Source organism: Impatiens glandulifera, chromosome 1 (genome assembly GCF_907164915.1).
Source record: "Impatiens glandulifera chromosome 1, dImpGla2.1, whole genome shotgun sequence".
NCBI classification, from domain to species: Eukaryota; Viridiplantae; Streptophyta; class Magnoliopsida; order Ericales; family Balsaminaceae; genus Impatiens; species Impatiens glandulifera.
Window position 1 is genome coordinate 7,903,458 of NC_061862.1, and position 19,686 is coordinate 7,923,143.

Below are 19,686 nucleotides of genomic sequence, written 5' to 3' on the forward strand. Positions count from 1 at the left end.
ATTTTCAAAAAGATAGACCAACTAGTCAAGAAAATAGGTAGAAATGAAGTATTCTCTAACATAATACACTTCTATCATTTGAAACTGAATACTTCTCTAAAGTTCAATATCAGAAGGCATTAAAATACCAATCACTATAAATCAACATAGCAAGTTATATTGTTTCCATTCTTTTTGAAGTTTTTTTGTGATTCTATGAGGACAACAAAATATTTTTAACAAATTATTTTAAAGATTAAAACAACTAAGAACGAGAATATGCAGAAATGATGTATTCTCAACCATAGTGTTATAATTCTACAAAACAAAATCAAAATACTATAGAGTCAACCTTAATTAAGTGATATCACCCCATTCTCCATATTATTCGAAATATTCTTTGTGTTTGTAATTGCAACAAAAAACAACCAATTAAGTATATAATATTACTTTTGAAAAGAATAGATCAACTATTCAAGAGAATATGCAGAAATTAAGTATTCTCTATAACATAATACTTCTGTAATTTGAAACCTAATACCTCTAAGTCCAAAATTTCAAGCCATACAAATATCAATCACTATAAAACCAACATTTATAAGTGCGGTTTAATTCTATTTTAGATTTTGTGTTTCTATACATGCGGGGTAACAAAATAGGTTTATCAAATTATTTTTAAGACTAAACAACTATGAGAATAGACAGAAATAAAGTATTCTCAATAGTAGTGTTTTAATAATTTGATACCAAATAATTATTATTTTATCATTATATACTAATACTTTATTAAGTCATTTGCCAAAAAAAAATCTATACCTTCTCAAAATCACCACCAATCATATTTGTTAAATAACCTGAATCCAAACAAAGCCTAAGAAATTAATAAATTAAATATTTTCTAAAATGGCTAAGAAATGATTTTATTAGTATTTTTTAAGATATTCTTATACATAGTTCTAATATGGAAGAACAACCAAGACATATTAAGGATGTTTTAAACAGTCTATTGGTAAGCGATCAAATGCTTATTAGGATTAAATAAGTAGGAATATATAGGTCATTTCTTAGGCATCAATGTTTTCATGGGCAGGGTATTATCAAAGATTCGTATGCAACTCAAGAAGGGTATATCTAAATGGACTGAAAATGCAGAGAAGGCATTTAAAACTTTGAAAGAGGCTCTAACCACCACTCCAATTTTATTATTACCTGATTTTTCAGGTTGATCTCAAAATACAAACAAATCCCAACATTTAGTCAATTTGCATCAAGAAACAACAGTTGAAAATTAAATTGACATGTTACATAAAAAATTCAAGAACATCAACATCTAACCGAATCCAAAATTTTGTCACAAGACCATAGCACTACAACAAGATAATGTAAATTCAACTTGAAGACATCAATGTAGTCACCATTTTTGGCAAATTTAATAGAAAAATTGAATCAAGAAACATACAGGTCAACAAAATCAAGGAAGAACTCAAAGGAGCGTCATCATCGACTTCAGCACGAAAAGAGAACGTAGATGGAGATGAAATATTTTGCCAACCAGATGTAAATATAACAAACAACTATAACAAAAGATAGAAGTTTAAATTAGTAGGACTACAAACAACATGAAGCTTATTTTAAAGAATCCTATAATTGATCAAGACAAATTTGATAGAACTAATTCGATAGGATTAGGAGGGCGAACCAATTTTTCGAAAATTTCACAATCGAAGATAGTGACAAGGTGAATTATGTTATATATTTTTTACGGGCCGAGCTGGAACATGGGTTACTAATTATTTGATGGACCACATGGTTTCGACGTGGAGGGATGTATTCACGAACGAAGTTCTATTAGCGTTTCAACCAATATATCTATACTAAAAATTTTAGGGCAACTCAAAAAAAGGAAAGATCTTATTTTGATTGATAGTGAGAGTACTTATTCGTTTATAGACGAAGGAAATGCACGCCAATTGGGTTGGGTTTTAACCTACGAGAAAATAATCCGTTAGTATTTACCATTGCAGATGAAGGTTCTTTATATAGGATCGTGCAAAGGAAAATTAATTTACACTCGAGGTATGGACACTCAAATTGTTGCAACATAGTTTAGGGTTGATTGGATGAGAAAGATTAAACAAGTAAGCTGGAAGTATCCAAAGCAATGAATGAAGACAAGGATCAATGATTTAAAAATACGTTTGTACGGGATTACGGATAAGAGAACTTTCAATTTGATGAATGTGAGTCAGTGAGCTAAAAACTATTAAGAAAGGATTGGGTTGTTTCGTAGGACAATTATACCACATAGAAATTAAGAAATCTTCATAAAATAGAACAAATCGATCATAAAAAGATAACCAGCCTTGTCCATTCAAAAGTTAATTGAAAAGTACCTCACTGTTTTCATAAAAACAAATCAGCTGCCTGCTTGTCTCCAATTCAAAAAACTTTTTAATTCATAAAACTGATCATTCTAATAATCTCAAACGATTCCACCAAATCTGAGACTATACATTTATCCCTATTCAAAAAAGGCTTCAGTAGTAGAGATGAAGAGGGTTGAGTTTATAAGAAACAACACAAGTTTATTTGTTTATCCGATTATCCTTGTTAAGAATAAGGATGGAACATGGAAATTTTGTGTAGAGTACATACAACAAATTGAAATGAAATCACAATCAAGGATAAGTACCTTATATCTGTAGTGGACGAGTTACTGGATGAGCTCTATGAAGCAACGATTTTTATCAACCTCGACATATGTGCGGATTATCATCAAATAAGGGTCAGAGAAGAGGACATCCACAAGATTATTTTCAGAACTCATTCAAGACTGTATGAATTCAAGAGTAATGACATTCGGATTATCAGATTCAACTGCAACATTCTAAGTATTAATAATTGAAATATTTTCGAGTATCGCCGAGGAAAGGTATTATTAGTATATTTTTTTTATGATATTCTTATATACAGTTCTAATATGGAACTACATCTAAGGTATTTTGAGAAAGTTATGAAAATTCTTAAAAAACAGTATAATGGTAAGCGATCAAAATGCTTATTTGGATTAAAGAAGCAGGAATATCTAGGTCATTTCTTGGGCATCAAAGCATTAAGAGGCTTTCTTGGGCAAGGTATTATCGAAGATTCGTATGCAACTTGGAACTATTAACAAACTATTACATGGTTTTACTCAAGAATGGTATGTTTAAATGAACTAAAGATGCAGAAAAGACATTTAAAACTTGAAAAAGGCTCTAACCACCACTCCGGTATTAGTATTACCTGATTTTTCGATTGATCTCAAAGTACAAATAAATGCCAGCATTGGCGCATTATTGATGTAGAAAAGAATAGATGTCAACATTGGCGCAATATTGATGTAGAAAAGAATATCCATCGCGTATCTGAGCAAATAACTTGCTAAGACACATTATGATTCTCTACATATGAAAAGAAACTGTTAGCAGTATTAATGTCATTATTACAAAAATGAAGTATTCTCAACCATAGTGTTATAAATACTTTAACACAAAATCAAATACTATAAATCCAAGCTTAATTTAGTGATATCACCCCATATTATTCGAAATATTCTTTGTGTTTGTAATTGCAACAAAAAAACAACAAATTAAGTATATAATATTCTTTTGAAAAGAATAGATCAACTAGTCGAAAATATGAAGAAATTAAATATTCTTTAGCCTAATACTTATACAATATGAAACATAATACCTAAGTCCAAAATTCAAATACCAATCACTATATAACCAACATTAGAAAGTGTGGTTTCATTCTTTTTGAAATTTTGTGTTTCTATCATGTGGGGGCAACAAAATAAATTTATCAAAATATTTTTAAAATTAAACTAAGACAGTATATAGAAATTAAGTATTCTCAATAGCAGTGTTTTAATAATTTGATACTTAATAATTATTAATTTATCATTATATACTAATACTTTATTAAGTCATTTTACCCCAAAAAAATTATACCTCCTCAAAATCACTACCAATCCGAATAAGGCCTAAACAATTAATAAATTAAATATTTTCTAGAATCACTTAGGAATGGTTTTATTATTAGTAATTTTTTAAGATATTCTTATCTACAGTTCGGAACTAAGGCATATGATGATGTTTTGAACATTCTAAAAAATAGTCTATTGGTAAAGCGATTAAAGTGCTTATTAGCATTAAAGAAGCATGAATATATTGGTAAATTCTTTGGCATCAAAGCATTAATAGGCTTTCATGGGCAGGGTATTATCAAATATTTTTATGCAACTCAATAAGGTATGTCTTAATAACTAAAAATGCAGAGAAGGCGTTCAAAACTTTGAAAGAGGCTCGAACCACCCCTCCAATTTTATTATTACCTAATTTTTCAGGTTGATCTAAAAATAGAAACATATGCCAATATTCAGTCATTCCACTTAATTCAAACAAATTCAATAAACAACGGTTGCGAATCAAATTGACATGTTACATAAAAGATTCAAAATATTAATATCTAACCGAATTCAAAATTGTGTCACAAGATCGTAACATTGCAACATGATAATGTGAAACAGTTCGATTTCATACAATAAGATACAATGAGAGAACAACAACACTCAACTTGAAGACTAGAATCAATGCAGTCATAATTTTTGGAAAATGTAGCATCATAATTGAATCAAGAAACATACATGTCAACAAAATCAAGGAAGAACTCAAAGGAGCGTCATCATCGATTTCAGCCCGAAAGAGAACGTTACAGATGAAGGTATTTTATATAGGTTCGTGCAGAGGAAAATTAATTTACACTTAAGGTATGGACATTCAAATTGGGAGGCTACAACATAGTTTAGGAGTTGATTGAATGACAAAGTTTAAACAAGTAAGCAATATTTATCCAAAGAAATGAATGAAGACAATAATCAATGGTTTAAAAATACATTTGTACGGGATAAGATAACTTTCAATTTGATGTGTGTCGAGTCAGTGAGCAAAAAACCATTAAAAAGGATTGGTTTGTTTCGTGGGACAAATATACCACATAGAAATTAAGCAATCGCCATTAAACATAACAAACTGGTCATAGAAGGACAACCAGACATGTCCATTCAAAAGGTAATTGAAAAGTACCTCAATGTTTTCAAAGAACCAAGTCAAATGCCTGCTTGCCTCCAATTCATAAAACTAATCATTTTATTAATATTAAATGATTCCACCAAATCTGAGACTATACCTTTATCCTTATTCAGTAAAAGACTTTAGGAGCAGAGATAAAGAGGGCTGGGGAGCAGAGATAAAGATGGTTGGGTTTATAAGAAACAACACAAGTTAATTTGTTAATCCGGTTATCTTAGTTAAGAAAAAAGATGAAATATGCATGTTTTGTGTAGACTACATACAACTAAATAAAATCACAATAAAGAATAAATACCCTATACGTGTAGTGGACGAGTTACTGGATGAATTTTATGAAGCAACAATTTTCATCAACCTCGACTTATGTGTGGATTATCTTCAATTAAGGGTTAAAGAAGAGGACATTCACAAGACTATTTTCAGAACTCATTTTAAACTATATGAATTCAGAGTCATGACATTCAGATTATCAAATGCACCTGCAACATTTTAAGTATTAATAATTGAAATATTTTCGAGAATGGTTAAGAAAATGTTTCATTAGTATTTTTATGATATTCTTTTATACAGTTCTATTATGGAATTACATCTATAGTATGTTTAAATGGACTGAAGACGCATAGAAGACATTTAAAACTTTGAAAGAGGCTCTAACTATCACTCTGATATTAGTATTACCTGATTTTTCGGTTGATCTCAAAAGGTTTTATTAGTAATTTTTATGATATTATTATATACAGTTCTAATATGGAACTACATACAAGACATATTGAGAATGGTTTGAACATTTTATAAAATAGTCGATTGGTAAAGAGATCAAAATGCTTATTTGAATGAAAAATTAGAAATATTTAGGTCATTTTTTGTGCATCAAAGCATTAAGGGGCTTTCTGGGCAGGGTATTATCGAAGATTCGTATGCAACTTTGGACTATTAACAAACCATTACATGAATTTACTCAAAATGGTTTGTTTAAATAGACTGAAGACGCAGAGAAGACATTTAAACTTTGAAAGATGCTCAAATTACCACTCTGATATTAGTATTACCTGATCTTTCGGTTGATCTCAAAATAGAAACAAATGTCAGCATTGGCGCAATATTGATGTAAAAAGGAATACTGATAGCATATCTGAGCAACTCACTGGCTAAGAGACATTTATGTTTTCTACATATGAGAAGAAACTGTTAGGCAACATCTAATTAAAGACATTAAATTTATGGTAGGCATTTCATTATCAGGATAACATGTTCTGTTGTGACCTGGGAAAGTACATGAAGTCAGCAATGCATATACACGAAATATCTATCCTCATATAAGATTATAAAAGTTGTTAGTAGTGTAAAAGATTATAGAAGTACTTACTAGTTGTTACCAGTGGATAGTTAGTTAGATAATCAACCGTCCATATATAAGTGCATACATGAATAGTATAAATAGATAAGGCAAATATGATGTAATAATTTCTGATTTTTTTGTTTGTTTTAGGAATAGTATTGTCATTTAATAAAATCCAAAAAGGGAAAGAGATACAAGGGTTCAATCAAGACATGCAGCCTTGTCTTGATAAAGAGTCATCAACAAAACAAAGATACATCCAAATGACAACAAAACAGTAACAAACAGTAATAATTTCTGATTTCTTCCTAATGGAATGGGGCTCAGCCCCAATTCTGATTTCAATCTATCTCGTCTATATTCGATTCAATCTATCTCGTCTATATTCCTTTTCTTCTATCGTAATTCTCCCCCTTGCCTGGAGTTTGTTTACATTTAATATTTTTTAGAACGAAGAGTCAAGTCGATACACATGGTTGATTGGTTATAATAGTAGTGTCATCCAAATAGCTTAGACTATCCATTATTATTTCATAATAAACAAAGAGAATATGTATAAATGAATTATTCTGAAACACACTTAAATCATTTAATATTTAATATATTTCACAAATTTAAAATCTCAATATTATAAATCCACTAATTAAGTGATGTTGTCTCATAATTTTCAAATTGTTTTTTGTGACAGCAAAATAGGCTTAACAAATTAATTATAAAAAACATAGATCAACTATTTTGAGAATATGCATAAATAAAATTAAGTATTCTCAAACATAGTGTTTCTTTAATTGCAAACTTAATTATATTTCTCAAAATAAATATCAAAAGTCATGAAAATCTCATAATTATACAATTAACATTAGTAAAATTACCCAATTCCTTTTGAACTTTTCTTTGTGGTTTTATCCATAAGGGTCAATTAGTTTGAGAATATGCATAAATGAAATGAAGTATTCTCAAACATAGTGTTTCTTAAATTGCAAGTTTAATTATATTTCTCAAGTCACAAATCGAAAGCCATGTAAATCTCATAACTAGACAACTAACATTAGTAAAATGCCCCAATTTCTTTTGAACTTTTTCTTTATGGTTTTATACATAAGGGTCAACTAGTCTGAGAATATACATAAATGAAATGAAGTATTCTCAAAAATAGTGTTTCTTAAATTGCAAGTTTGATTATATTTCACAAGACACACAAATCGAAAGCCACGAAAATCTCATAACTAGACAACTAACATTAGTAAAATGCCCTAATTCTTTTTTAACTTTTTTTTGTGGTTTTATCCATAAAGGTTAACTAGTCTAAGAACATGCATAAATGAAATGAAGTATTCTCAAACATAGTGTTTTCTTTAATTGCAAACTTGATTATATTTCTCAAAATAAATATCAAAAGCCACGAAAATCTCATAATTATACAATTAACATTAGTAAAATGCCCCAATTCCTTTTGAACTTTTCTTTGTGGTTTTATACATAAGGGTCAACTAGTATGAGAATATTCATAAATGAAATAAAGTGTTCTCAAACATAGTTTCTTTAATTCAAACTTGATTATATTACTCAAGTCAAAAATCAAAAGCCACGAAAATCTCATAACTAGACAATTAACATTAGTATAATGCCCCCAATTCCTTTTCAACTTTTCTTTGTGGTTTTATCCATAAGGGTCAATTAGTCTGAGAATATGCATAAATGAAATGAAGTATTCTCAAACATAGTGTTTCTTGAATTACAATTTTAATTATATTTCTCAAGTCACAAATCAAAAGCCAATAAAATCTCATAACTAGACAACTAACATTAGTAAAATGCCCCAATTTCTTTAGAACTTTTCTTTGTGATTTTATTCATAAGGGTCAACTATTATTAGAATATGCATGAATGAAATGAAGTATTCTCAAACATGGTGTTTCTTTAATCTTGATTATATAAAATCGAAAGCCACAAAAATATCATAACTAGACAACTAACATTAGTAAAATGCCCCAATTCCTTTTAAACTTTTCTTTATGATTTTATCCATAAAGGTCAACAAAATAAACTTATCAAATTATTTTTAAAAGACTAAAACAACTAGGTAAAAGAATATAAAAAAAATGAAGTATTCTTAAACACAATTTTTAATCATTTGATACTTAAGCACAAAATCAAATACTATCGAGTCAACTTTTAAAGTTATATCGCCCCATGTTTTTTAAAATGATGTTTTTGTGTATGTACTCACAAAGAACAAAACATAGATTTATAAAATTACTTTTCAAAAAGATAGACCAACTAGTCAATAAAATAGGTAAAAATAAAGTATTCTCTAACATAATAAACTTCTATCATTTGAAACTTAATACTTCTCTAAAGTTCAAAATCATAAGGCATGGAAATACCAATCACTATAAACCAACATTAGTAAGTTATATTGTTTCCATTCTTTTTGAAGTTTTTTTGTGGTTCTATGAGGACAACAAAATATGTTTAACAAATTATTTTAAAGACTAAAACAACTAAGAACGAGAATATGCAGTTATAAAGTATTCTCAGCCATAATGTTATAATACTATAACACAAAATCAAATACTATAGATCCAACCTTAATTAAGTGATATCACCCCATATTATTCGAAATATTCTTTGCGTTTGTAATTACAAAAAAAAAACAAATTAAGAATATAATATTAATTTTTGAAAATAATAGATCAACTAGTGAAGAGGATATGCAAAAATTATTCTCTAACATAATACTTCTATAATTTGAAACTTAATACCTCTAAGTCCAATATTTCAAGCCATACAAATACCGATCATTATAAAACCAACAGTTATAAGTGCGGTTTCATTCTATTTGAGATTTTGTGTTTCTATACATGTGGGGCAGCAAAATAGGTTTATCAAATTATTTTTAAGACTAAACAATTAAGAAAATATGCAGAAATAAAGTATTCTCAATAGTATTGTTTTAATAATTTGATACTAAATAATTATTATTTTATCATTATATATTAATACTTTATTAAGTCATTTACCAAAAAAAATTATACCTTCTCAAAATCACCACCAATCATATTTCTTAAATAACCTGAATCCAAACAAGGCTTAAGAAATTAATAAATTAAATATTTTCTAGAATGGAAAAGAAATAATTTTATTAGTATTTTTTAAGATATTCTTATACATAGTTCTAATATGGAAGAACAACTAAGACATATTGAGACATATTGAGGATGTTTTAAACATTCTAAAAAACAGTCGTAAAGCGATCAAATGCTTATTAGGATTAAAGAAGTAGGAATATATAGGTCATTTCTTAGGCATCAAAGCTTTCATGGGCAGGGTATTATTCGTATGCAACTCAAGTATGCAACTCAAGAAGGGTATGCCTAAATGGACTGAAAATGCAGAGAAGGTATTTAAAACTTTGAAAAAGGCTCTAACCACCACTCCAACTTTATTATTACCTGATTTTTTAGGTTGATCTCAAACAACAGTTGAAAATCAAATTGACATGTTAAATAAAAAATTCAAGAACATCAACATCTAACCGAATCCAAAATTTTGTCACAAGACTGTAGCACTACAACAAGATAATGTGAAACAAGAACACTCAACTTGAACACATCAATGTAGTCACCATTTTTGGAAAATCTAACAGCAAAATTGAATCAAGAAACATACATGTCAACAAAATCAAGGAAGAACTCAAAGGAGCGTCATCATCGACTTCAGCACGAAAAGAGAACATAGATGGAGATGAAATATTTTGCCGAACAGATGAAAATCTAACAAACAACCAACTATAACAAAAGATAGAGGTTTAAATTAGTAGGACTACAAACAACATGAAGCTTATTTTAAAGATTCCTAAAATTGATCAAAACAAATTTGATAGAACTAATTCGACAAAGGTTAGGAGGGCAAACCAGTTTTTCGAAAATCACAATCGAAGATAGTGAAAAGGTGAATTATGCTATATATTTTTTACGGGCCGAGCTGGAACATGAGTTACTAATTATTTGATGAACCACACACTTTTAACGTGGAGGGATGTATTCACGAATGAAGTTCTATTAGCGTTTCAACAAATAACTCTATACTAAAAATTTTGGGGCTACTCAAGAAAAGGAAAGATCTTATTTTGATTGATAGTGGGAGTACTCATTCATTTATAGACGAAGGAAATACACGCCAATTGGGTTGGGTATTGACCTACGAGAAAATAATCCATTAGTAGTTACCATTGCAGATGAAGGTTCTTTATATAGGATCGTGCAAAGAAAAATTAATTTACACTCAAGGTATGGACACTCAAATTGTTGCAACATAGTTTAGGGTTGATTGGATGAGAAAGATTAAACAAGTAAGCTGGAAGTATCCAAAGCAATGAATGAAGACAATGATCAATGATCAATTTGATGAGTGTGACTGTGTGAGTCAGTGATCTAAAAGCTATTAAGAAAGTATTGGGTTGTTTCGTAGGACAAATATAGGACATAGAAATTAAGCAATCTTCATCGAATAGAACAAATCATAGAAGAATAACCAGACTTGTCCATTCAAAAGTTAATTGAAAAGTACCTTACTATTTTCATAGAACCAAACCATCTGTCTGCCTGCCTCCAATTCAAAAAAAAATAAATTCAAAAAACTGATCATTCTAATAATCTCAAACGATTCCACCAAATCTGAGACTATACCTTTATCTCTATTCAGAAAAAGTTTTAGTAGAAGAGATAAAGAGGGTTGGGTTTATAAGAAACAACACATGTTTATTTGTTTATCTGATTATCCTAGTTAAGAATAAGGATGGAACATTGATATTTCGTGTAGACTACATATAACAAAATGAAATCACAATTAAGGATAAGTACATTATATATGTAGTGAACAAGTTACTGGATGAGCTTCATGAAGCAACGGTTTTCATCAACCTCGACTTATGTGCGAATTATCATCAAATAAGGGTCAGAGAAGAGCACATCCAAAATACTGTTTTCAGAACTCATTCTGGACTGTATGAATTCAGAGTAATGACATTCGGATTATCATATTCAACTACAACATTCTAAATATTAATAATTGAAATAATTTCGAGAATGGCCAAGAAAATGTATTATTAGTATTTTTATGATTTTCTTATATACAATTCTAATATGGAACTACATCTAAGGTATTTTGAGGAAGTTATGAAAATTCAAAAAAAAACAGTATATTGGTAAAGCAATGCTTATTTGGATTAAAAAAAGCAGGAATATCTTTATCATTTCTTGGGCATCAAAGCATTAAAAGGCTTTCTTGGGCAGGGTATCATCGAAAATTCGTATGCAGGTTGGAACTATTAACAAATTATAACATGGTTTGACTCTAGAACAAATTTTATAACCATTATATAGTTTTATAAGAAGACAATATCATAAAATATAAAAATAGGACCTATGCGAATAAATTATAACCATTCTTAATAGCAGCAACTGCATGGGATGACATTCGGGTATGCAAGACACATATATGAGAATCAAAACCAACTTACAACTTCTATAGTTTTATCGTAAAATTGAAATAGCACTACCTACTCCACAATAACAATAGTACATGCTTTTGATTTAATATGCAATTAAAATTGCGACATGGAAAATAAAAATCATTCAAACAACATAAATTTAAACATATCTGAGTTTTTTATTTTTAAAATTAACAAAGATCATCTCTGTATTGCTTGTTATTGTAATCCACAATCTCCCTGGTGATAAATTGCCACTGCAACTCTCCCATTAAGGATTAATCCCAGGATAACCATTAAATACATAATTAATCTTTGTGTTTGTATCCGCAGAAAATAAAGTAGGCTTATCAAATTACTTTTGATAAAGAGCAGAGAAAATAAAATGATTTTATTAATCTTAATATATTTATCTAGTCCAAAATCACAGGCCATTAAAATTCATCCATTTAAAGTCAACATTAATAAAGTGATTTTTTTTTAACTTTTCATAGTGCTTGTATCTTCATCGAACAAGAAAATAGGCTTATCAAGTTACTTTAGATAATAAATTAAATAACCATGAAACTTGTAGAATTTAGAGTACTCTTAAATGTCTTTAGGATAGAATTTCAAGAAATTATTGTCTTGAATTTAATGCATCTTATTTAAATAACATGTGCGGCTAATTTCATATAACTTATTGTCCATAGTTTCTTGTGTCTTCTTATAATACAGATCTTGAACTCTATTAGTTATTATATGTTTAACAAATTAGGTAAGATTGATTATTTGTTAGAAAGAATGGAGAAGTAAAAAAATATTGATTAGATATTAAGTTTTTCCCTTTCCAAGAGATGAATATTGCAGTATGAACTTAGTGTAGTACTTAAAATTCAAACAAACTATAACTATATAGAATGACGGCTATCCTGTAAAAGAGTGAGGCTTCTATAATGTTATAACCTAGAAGAGACGTAATTCTACGGACGTGTTCTTACAAGAAAACTCAAAAAAAAGCAACTAAAAAAAGGTTGGTCTCATCAACAATTCAAAATAATGGATTTCAAGTCATTCTTCCCAGTTTTTAGCAATAAATAAAGTGTACTTGATGAAATATTCATTTTCTCCAAAGTTATACCAGCATCTTGAGGAAGCATTTATGGCAGGAATATGTATACCAGGATCAGCATCTGGCTATCTCCTCATAGGACTGGATATTATCATCTTAAACTTACATGAACTCTGTAAAAGAGGAAACAATCAAGAACATAGGGATGAAAGACGGGCGAAAAGAGTTGCCTCTATAAGTGACGACAGTCTCAAAATGAAGCCAAGAAAAACATTGGGCCTTGTGAACGAGAGTGGTGTGATGATGTCTTTGTCGATGATCAGTATTTCGAGCTTGATTGTGAACAGTTTGAGATTCGAGGATTTGCTTTAGGCCAGGCAGAGCTGTTGGGGAGAGGAAACATGGAACCTTTTACACGATGACATGCGATGGCGGAATTGAGTTTGTGGTGAAGAGGGTGAAGGATTGGACAATCAAAGGTAACGACTTTAGACAAAGAATGAAGAGATTGTGAGAGGTTAGGCATCCAAATGTGTTGTCATGAGCAGTAGGCTGAACATGGCAGCCTCCATTGGAGATGTTCATTAGAAGAGAGTTTCACCGAGAAAGGGGATTTAGTGGTAGAGATAAAGAGGGTTGTGTTTATAAGAAACAGTACAAATTTATTTGCTTCTCCGGTTATCCTAGTTAAGAAAAAAAGATGGAACATGGATGTTTTGTGTAGACTACATACAACTAAATGAAATCACAATCAAGGATAACTACATAAATACCCTATACCTGTACTAGTGGAAGAGTTACTAAATGAGCTTCATGAAACAATAATTTTCATTAACCGCGACTTATGTATGTATTATCATTAAATAATGGTAGGAGAAGATGACATTCACAAGACTTTTTTCAGAATGAGTGTATGAATTCAGAGTAATGACATTCGGATTATCAAATTCAACTACAACATTCTAAGTCTTAATAATTGAAATATTTTCGAGAATGGCTAAGGAAAGGTATTATTAGTATTTTTTATGATATTCTTATATACAGTTCTAATATGAAACTACATCTAAGATATTTTGAATAAGTTATGAAAATTCTAAAAAAACAGTCTATTGATAAATTGATCAAAATGCTTATTTGGATTAAACAAGCATAATATCTAGGTCATTTCTTGGACATCAAATCATTAAGAGGCTATCTTGGGCAGGGTATTATCGAAGATTCGTATGCAGCTTGGAACTATTAACAAACCATTACATGGTTTAACTCAAGAATGGTATGTTTAGATGAACTGAAGATGCAGAGAAGACATTTAAAACTTTGAAAAAGGCTCTAACTACCACTCCGGTAGTAGTATTACCCGATTTTTCGATTGATCTCAAAGGAGAAATAGATGCTAGCATTGGCGCAGTATTGATGTAGAAAAGAATACCCATCGCGTATCTGAGCAAATCACTGGCTAAGACACATTATGATTCTCTACGTACGAGAAGAAACAATATTAATGGCATTATCTAAGTAAACTTTCTCAAATGAAGCAGAACATTATACAACAATTTGGGAATATTGATGCAGAAACTAATTCTTATACCAAATGAAAAATCTCGATCATATCCAAAAAATAATATCAGCTTGCCCCAAAAAAAACCCTTAAACCAAATAATGTTTTGAGGTACAATGGGGCGAACCTTCATCCATTTTCCGTCAAGAAAGAGTTTCATTGATTAACTAATTAAAGAAACATGATTATTGATTGACTCGAATACATTGATTGATCAAACAGGGTAAGAAAGTTTGGGAAATTAGGGTTTGTCTGAGCATTAATTATTAGAAATGATATGAGATGAGAAGAACTGACCGACCTGAGGATGATGTGGAAGGAACGATCGTCGGTTGGTGGATTTCACTCTCCGATCACACTTCTCCTCTTAACTGGCGTAGAGCTCCGACCGACCGAGAAGAGAGACGCGGAGGATTCAGTGGTGGAAGAGTGTATTGATACTTTTAATTCTGAATGATAAACATAATAAAGAAAACAAAAAGTTGAACATAAAGACTGTTTTGATAAAGAAACCACTTTCAGTAGTGAGAATACAAAAGCAAGGCATAAATCTATCTGAAAATTGACTAGTAAAGGTATGAACCTGAATTGGGGTATGAACCTGAATTGGACTTTTTTCGTGTAATCTTCATACTGGGTGGCAGATGTATCTTCCTCCATTGTTGCCCTTTTGCTTGGCTGATAGTACATTAACCCAGACTGCAACTATGAACAGTGCACTAATAGGTTCTCTTAGCGCAGCAGCAGGATATGAATATGAAAAAGATACATTTGTCATTTTGGTAAAAAATCAGAAACAAAACATTCTCAAATGAAGCAGAACATTATACTACAATTTGGGGATATTGATGCAGAAACTAATTCTTATACCAAATGAAAAATCTCGATCATATCCAAAAAATAATATTAGCTTGCCCCAAAAAAAACCCTTAAACCAAATAAAGTTTTGAGGTGCAATGGGGCGAACCTTCATCCATTTTCCGTCAAGAAAGAGTTTCATTGATCAACTAATTAAAGAAACATGATTATTGATTGACTCAAATAAATTGATTGATCAAACTGGGTAAAAAAGTTTGGAAAATTAGGGTATTTCTGAGCATTAATTATTAGAAATGAGATGAGAAGAACTGACCGACCTGAGGATGATGTGGAAGGAACGGTCGTCGGGTGGTGGATTTCACTCTCCGATCACACTTCTCCTCTTAACTGGCGCAAAGCTCCGACCGACCGAGAAGAGAGACGCGGAGGATTTGGTGGTGGAGGAGTGTATTGATACTTTTAATTCTGAATGGTAACATAATAAAGAAAACAAAAAGTTGAACACAAAGACTAGTTTTGATAAAAAAAAAAAAAACACTTTCAGTAGTGAGAATACAAAAGCAAGGCATAAATCTCTCTGAAAATTGACTAGTAAATAAAACATATGAACCTGAATTGGACTTTTTTTTTGTGTAATTTCATACTGGGTGGCAAATGTATATTCCTCCATTGTTGCCCTTTTGCTTGGCTGATAGTACATCAAACTCAGACTGCAACTATGAACAGTGCACTCATAGGTTCTCTTAGCGCATCAACAGCATCAACAGGATATGAATATGAAAAAGATACATTTGTTATTTTGGTAAAAAATCAGAAACAAAACATTCTCAATTGAAGCAGAACATTATACTACAATTTGGGGATATTGATGCAGAAACTAATTCTTATACCAAATAAATCTCGATCATATCCAAAAAATAATATCAGCTTGCCCCAAAAAAAACCCTTAAACCAAATAATGTTTTGTGGTGCAATGGGGCGAACCTTCATCCATTTTCCGTCAAGAAAGAGTTTCATTGATAAACTAATTAAAGAAACATGATTATTGATTAACTCGAATATATTGATTGATCAAACATGGTAAGAAAGTTTTGGAATTTAGGGTTTGTCTAAGCCATTAATTATTAGAAATGAAATGAGAAGAACTGACCGACTTGAGGATGATGTGGAAGGAAAGGTCGTCGGGTGGTGGATTTCACTCTCCGATCACACTTCTCCTTTTAACTGGCGCAGAGCTCCGACCGACCGAGAAGAGAGACGCGAAGAAAAGAGAGATGGGCTTGCTTTTCCGATCGATCTTAATGACTCAATTTTAACGACCTGATCCGCGCCTGGAAACAAGTCTGTTGTAGGTTGGAATGTTGACATCGGAGGTAGGTGTCGGCACGCTGGAAATCCAGGCGGCTCCTGCACGGCGAAGACGGAGTTTGTCTCTGAAGACCTTCCAACTGTTTTTACCTTCACTGGTATTATCACTGGTATTAGGATCGTCTCGGATCGTGTCTAGAAGAGTGCGATTCAACATAGTTTTTGTCGTGGTGGTGGTGGAACGATCTTATGTTATAATTAACCTTACCAATCCGCCAATGAATTCGGATGATCATCGCCTCTCTAAATCAGTAAAACTATTGAAAATTAGGAAGATCAATTACAAGTTTCAGGCATCTAACAAACAAGAAAGGCACATTATCATAAACAGATAAATGTACGATTCTCTCAAGTCTCAATCCAATGCAGATGCAATCAAATATCTCTAGAAGGCATCGGGATGACAATGCACAATGAACAGCGAAAGTTATGAGGAAAAATAAACAGAGAAGAGGAATTGATACCTTATAGAAATCATCACCAACGATTGATCAAACCGGAAGATCAGATCTGCATTATTATCACATGATTCAATGGAGATAACAATCATCACAAAAAGGAGATAACAAAAGATGCAGAAACCTAGAGAAAATGGAAGTATAAAAACAGAGATAAAACGCTTTTCAAAGTTTTCTGCCTTCTTCTTCCTCTCTCTGTGTTGACGCGGAGAAAAGAGAGACGCGGAGACGCGGTGGTGGTGGCGTAAACCTGGCGCAGCAGAAAAGAGAGATGGGCAGAGGGTATATTTATACTTTTAATTATCGGACTAGTCATCTGTCCGATTAATTAATTAATTCAGTTTATTTAAAGTCCCATTAATTCATTAAATTTATTTTAAATCCGATTATATTTTAAAACAAATTATAAACATTATATTGTCAAAATTTTAATTAATTTCTAGGAGATGAAATTTATCTAATATAAAATTATAATAATTAAATAATTAGAATTATTATAAGATTGACTTAATTTTAAAATAATATATATATTGAATAAATAAAAAAGAGTAAGGACTTACTTGAGATTCTATTGTAGAAGGGTCATCATCAATTCTATTTAATAGAATGATCGATAATGTCATGGAATGTTTCTTTGATGTCATCGACCACTTATTTCTTTTCCAAATATAAATGTAATGTTTAATGAACACTGATACTTTTCGCATTCATGTTTATTAAAATAAAAATATTCTTTAATTATTTATTTAAATCACACAACAAATTTTTGAGAGTTTATACTAGTATGAAGAGATACATAATGCACATTCGTCGAGACATTCATCATTTAATTTAATTGACAAGTGATATTGTTTGTAATCTTTCTGGAATTCTGTGTTTCAATCCATACGAACAACAATATAATCTTATATGAAAAGAGAATATATATATAAATGAATTTTAATTGCATTATCTAAGTAAAAAAATTACCTTTATGGTAAGCATTTTCATTATCAGGATAAAAAGTTTGAAGTTTCTGATGGAGAAAAATATCATTACAGTCCTGCAACAAACATGGTTATCAGAGTTATTTGGATTCAACTATACCATAATTTACAATAGGGGAATGATAAATGTTGTGACCCGAGAAGGTAATGAAGTAGTATAAATAGATAGGCAAATATGATGTAATAATTTTTAATTTCTTCCCAATGGAATGGGGCTCAATCCCTCCGTTCTTATTCTCAATCTATCTCATCTATATTTATTCTCTTCATAATTCTCCCTCCTTGTTAATACTGGTTACTATTAAAGATTTTATTTAGTTTGTGCCCTCTTTGTAAATCGGGACACAACAACAGACTTAATAGAATATACAATAACAGTCACATCAATTTGGCCAAGTGAAGTAGAAGGATCGTACAGAGAGATGAAGAAATACAAAAGTTTATTATATAAGTATTAAGACAATATCATCAAATATAAAAACAAGACCAAATAAGGGAAACTGTGAAAATAAATTTTAACCATCCTTACTAACAGCGGCAGCTGCATAGGAAGACATTCGGATATGCAAGCTACATACTGTATATGAGAATCAAAAAACAACTTACAACTTCTTCTACAGTTTCATCGTGGAATTGAAATTGCACTACCTACTCCACACCAACAACAGTACTACCACATGCTTTTGATTTAACATGTAATGAAGATTGTAACATGGAAAATAAAAATCATTCAAACAACAAAAAATAAAAGTATCTGAGATTTTTTATTTTAAAATTAACAAAGATCATCTCTGTATTGCTTATTATTGGGATCCACAATGATTGAATCAGATTCTATAAATGTTGCAGAAGAGGGAAACTTGTGAAGAAAAAATCGAAGGAGACACTAACGATTGAATCAGATTCTATAAATTGAATGAGACACTATCGATAACGATTGAATCAGATTCTAAAAATTGAAGGAGACACTAACTAACGATAACGATTGAATCAAATCTTATAAATTGAATTGAAAGAAGAAAAAGACGGATCGCCTTACTTGTCGAGAATCGCCGAAAAGTGCAATTGGTCATTCAAGGACGATAGAAGAAAACATGGAATCAAACACCACCTGCCTGTTGAATCAAGTCTTCTAACTCAAAATCGCCATCGGAGTCCAACTGCGTACATCAAATATACAAACAACAGTGTTGAATCAAGACTTATAACTCAAAATCGCCATCGGAATCCAGCTTCGTAAAGCAAAGATACAAACAACGGTGTTGAATCAAGTCTTATAACTCAAAATCGCCATCGGAGTCCAACTGCGTAAAGCTGCCGAGAAGGGAGAAAAGGAAAATTAATATGAAAGATACAAACAACTGCTTCCTTGTATTTATAGTTTTAACATATAGAACGCGTAGCGTAGGATTCACGTGCTGGTTATTCGAGGAGGCGGTGAATCATTTTATTTATTCTAATACTTTTATTTTAACCCCTTAATAGTTAAAACTTAACTT

At 30.8% G+C, this 19,686-nt stretch overlaps 1 long non-coding RNA gene across 1 annotated transcript; it reads right to left on the reverse strand.

The window, feature by feature from the left end:
• Positions 1-14,565: 14,565 nt before the first annotated feature.
• Positions 14,566-16,907, reverse strand: LOC124921676. Its single transcript, XR_007097693.1, has 4 exons — positions 15,986-16,907; positions 15,693-15,840; positions 15,140-15,287; positions 14,566-15,005 (listed from the first exon to the last, which is right to left on the reverse strand). It is a non-coding gene; the product is annotated as an uncharacterized LOC124921676 (long non-coding RNA).
• Positions 16,908-19,686: the final 2,779 nt, after the last annotated feature.